This window comes from Ailuropoda melanoleuca, chromosome 8 (genome assembly GCF_002007445.2).
Source record: "Ailuropoda melanoleuca isolate Jingjing chromosome 8, ASM200744v2, whole genome shotgun sequence".
Lineage (NCBI taxonomy): Eukaryota > Metazoa > Chordata > Mammalia > Carnivora > Ursidae > Ailuropoda > Ailuropoda melanoleuca.
Window position 1 is genome coordinate 124,955,668 of NC_048225.1, and position 4,392 is coordinate 124,960,059.

A 4,392-nucleotide genomic window follows, 5' to 3' on the forward strand; every position below is an offset into this window, starting at 1 on the left:
GGGTGGATGATTCTCCGGCAATAAAGTCAGTTAGGTGACCACCACTCTGGGGGAGCTGTGCTTGTCCTTCGCTGGACGACTCTGGCAAAGCCTGCTTCTTCGACTTTCGTTCTAGGCGTCCTCCCTCCACCCCTGTGCTTTTCCACACTGCCTCTGCTAAAGAGAGTGAGCCTAAAGCCCCCTTCACAACCATGTTTATCATTCAACGCCCATCCCAGTCCCACCAGCACACGGAACATGTACACTTTCAGTAAGAAAGTGAGCGATTCCTTTGACCCTAACTGAGCCTGTGATTCCAAAGCCGGAGAGTTCCGAGCATGGAGCAGCGACGGAGGAATGGTACTGTTCCCGCTGAGATCCCTCTGCTCTCAGACACGGCTTCCGGCCGCCGCGGGCAGCCTGGCTCAGTGCGGAGGCCGTGCCGCATGGGGACCTGTGAGGCGTGCTGGGCCGTCCTCCCTGGGGCTGAGTCGAGGACCTTCAGTGATCTTCCCGTCTGCTTGACGCTGGCCGCTCCGGGCCTCTGGGGCCGCCCGCAGACAGACCAGTAGCTCAAGTCTGGACCCGTGACCGCTGTTGTGGTTGGTCCTACTGTCCTGTCCTCCAGATTCCGTGTCTCAGAACTTCTCTCTGGACTCGTCCTGGGGGCACGCCCACCCCCTCCATACATGCCCATCCCTGACCACGGCCCTGACGCTGACCCCCACGAGCAGCCGGAAGCCCTCACCCAGGCGGGCTGAGTCCTGTCTTGGTCATCCTCCCCGCATGCGCTCTTGTGGGTGTTACTCATGACGGGCGGGTGGGGAAGCATGAGGGGAGGCCACCCAGGCGACAGGACACAGGTACTGGGTGGACTGGAGGAAGTGGTGTAGGATACGGCGGGAGCCCTGGGTGGGGGGTGGGTCGCAGGAGCTCTGGGCTCTTCTCTGCCACTCGCCTGGAACAGCGTTCAGCAAACACCCATTCAGGCTCTGTCCCTTTCTCCAAGGACTGTTCTGAAGGACAGGCAGGCGTAGGAGCCGCTGACTGGGGTCTCACAGCCATGTGGCTGTGGCGGTGCAGGCTGCAGGCAGGCTGGCTGGCACCCCTGCGGGGTCTCCGAAGTAGAGTCTGAGGGACTAGGGGAGGGCCGTGTGGCAGAAGCCATGTCTGACAGTCCTGTTCGCCTTCCCCTCTCTGTGAGAAGGACGCTGATCTCCAAAGTGACTTCCAAGACAAGGAATATAGGGCTGTGCAGGGGCAGTGGGATGCACAGGGAATTGGGGGGACCAAGGACTCTGCTTTTGGGAAGACAGGACAGGTGGGCTAGGCACTAGGACACCCGGGAGGAGGGTTCTTTCTGGGGTTCCAGACTGGAAAGGAAGCAGGGCCAGGAGGTAAGCAGGGGTTTCCTACGTCTCTACGCAGGATGATGGAGCCCTTTGGGGACTGGGAAGGAGTTGGTGATGTTGGGAAACCAGTCTCCAAAGAGCTCCTCAGGTGGACACAGATCCACTCTATCCCCTGAGGGCCGGAGCCCTTGTCCCCCTGGAAGGCAGTCCTGACCTGAGGCTGATTCTCTGCGCCTCTGTCCCACCCCTCAAGAAGTCCCACCTTCAAAAAGGCCTGAGGTTCAGAGCCAAGGCTGCAGCCCCAATTCCTCTACCTTCTGTAATCCGTTTCTGGAAACTGACTGGGAAGACACATGGGGCCACTGGTTCTTCCTGTATCTCAGGGTCAGGCCGACGGACAGTGAGTGAGGAGATGGACGTCCCCGTGCAGTTGGCCCAGGGCTCTCCCTGGAGGTGGCCAAGTCTTTCTCCTACCATCTCCAAACAGAGAAGGGCTGAGGTCCCAAGCCATCAGGGGGAACCTGGCAGAGGAAGGCAGAGAACCTCAGAGGGTGGACTTGAAGCTCAGGGAAGACCAGGACTCTCCCTCTGCAGGAAGCCAGGCTAATGATCACCTGGTAGCACTTCGCACTTGGCAGTTTGCCTGTCCTTTGAAATAGGTGGAAGCAAACGGGGGGTGGGGTGGGAGTGGGATGGGGTGGCGCGGGGGAAGGGTCCTATTTAGGGATCCACGAAGAGTCAGGCACTGGGCTAGCACTGGGGAGGCAGGAAAGTCACTGCCTGCCCTTCAGGAAGTTTTCCTGCAGTGTGTGAAGACTTAATTACAACGAGGTGTGACAAGGGGAGGAGTGACAAGGGCCATGGGTGAAGGTGAGGGCGCGGTGGGAGGAACGGGACCGTGTCCCAGAGGGAAGAGGTGAACACAGTTCTGACCCCAGATTAGCAGGGAGTCCAGGGAAGGGACATTCTTGCCTGACAGAAGATGAATGGGAAGACACTGGTTGGTGGGAGAGCACAGTGACTTCTGGGGACTGCGAGGCCACACCCGGCGGGGGGACAAAGTGGGAGGTAAGAAGTGGGTCTGGAGAGGAGGCCAGGCCCCTCTGACGACTCAGGGCTGGGGGGGGCGGAATTCAAGCATGAACAAGACAATCGCCACACCCTTCTAGACCTACAGTCTCACGGGGACAGAAGACAGGGTCGCCCACGGAGAGGGGACAGTCTGTGAGAGACCACCCCAGGTGATAGGGCCAGTGCTCCCAGGGGTCAACAGTGTCCCTGGAACTGACCACATTGTCTGATCTTCTTGTCAGCAAGTTGAAAGTCTGTGGGCTGGCTGATTCTTGGGTTACATAAAATCCTAGTCTGTTGAATACACTTTCCCAGAGAGTAACAATCAAGAGATTGAGGATGACCCATTAGAAAATCTTAATTTTGAGCCTCAGGGACTATTTTTATCAACTTTCATTTCTGGCACAGTGAGGGAACAAGTTTCAGGGCTAGGTTCCTGTTCTTGCAAAAAGCCCACAAGATACTTCAGAATCAGAGCAAAATGACAATAACAATACAATTCACAAAATAAGTGTTCGGGGGCAGGGAGGGATGACCCACCGTAAACTTTTAAAAATAGAAAGTTACTTTAAATCCCAAGTTTACACAAAGTTATTTTAACAACCAAACGAAATTGGCCCTTCAGAAGAAAACACTGGAAACAGCAGACATGAACCTTTGGATCAGAGGGGCGCAGATCCCACGGCGGGGGTGGGGGGCAGGGGGAGAGCTTCCCTGCTGGCTGGTGAGGAGCCACGGGGTGAAGAAGGCTCTGGAGAGCCATCTGTTCTAGGCCTTCTCCCAGCTCTCACGCTGTGTCCACTAACCATTGCTCCAAACGGTCTCATCACTGCCAGGTAAGTCTGTTACCTTGTAAAGTAATGCAGGAAGCTTCCACTTTGGGAGACTTCGCTGGAGGGATTGTGGGAGAGGCCACACCACTGCTCCTGCCTCCCCTCCTCCCCCCTACTTTCCTGCCACATTTTCAACTCAGGATGTGGCAAGAAGCCCCCAGATGTTTACACCTGGAAGAACTTTCCAGCAGTCTGTCTCTGGGGATGGAATGGATTACTTGGGGGGATGGTGAGCTTCCTGGCCCAGGATGTGGGCCAATGGGGCTGGGGACCACCTGGAAGGAGGACGTGGCTGGGATTCTGGTGCGAGTGGTTCCATGAATCCTGCAGGGTCTCTCCTGGCAGAAGCTGAGGCCACGATTCCATGAATCGGATGGCTAGAAGGCTCCGTGGGAGTCACAGGAGTTCAGACTGGGGTGAGAGCAGTGAGCAGGAAGGACCTGGGCACGTGTGGCTGCTTAAGCCTGCTGGGGAAAGCATGACGACCCTATATTCCTAAGGGGGCCCACGGCTCAGCAAGGAGAAAGGTCTGAGGGGCAGACATACCAGCTATCTTTTGGCCTGAAGTCTCTACGAGACGGGTTTCATTAAGTCCAGGCTGGGTGTGCGTTCAGCTCTGCCCTGTCCGAGATGGGGAGTCTGGGGCAAGTCCCCGGTTTCTCATGAGTCAAGCAGAGCCATGCCTGCTTCCCGGGATCTCTTCCCAGGGGACCTAAGAGCTACGACGCCAGTAGTCCAGGGTCTGGCACCCTGCAGAGTTCAGGAGATCTTCCCATGCTCGGCGTCGGGAGGCCTCTCGTCCTGCCCCCCTCGGCCTGTTCCGCTGGGTCGCTGGCGCTGGGAGTTGCAGCGGGGGCGACTTGGCAGCCTCGACCCGGGCGCACGGTCCCCTCGGCACCTGTGGGCGGCGTCCGGGCAGGACCTGGGAGCTCGCCGGCGCAGACAGGTATTTCCAGTCGGGCCGGAGCCGAAGCGGGTGGATGGCGGTGGGGTGGGGCAGGGGAGGCGAGCCGCCACCACCCCTCCCGAGCTGCGCGGATCCCCTGGGGGTCCTGCTCCCGGCCCGGCGCTCCGGCCTCAGCTCGGCTGCGGTCCCCGCGGCTCTCCCCGGCCGAGCGCGGACGGCGGGGCTGGCGGGCTGCTGGCCCGGGAAGGGG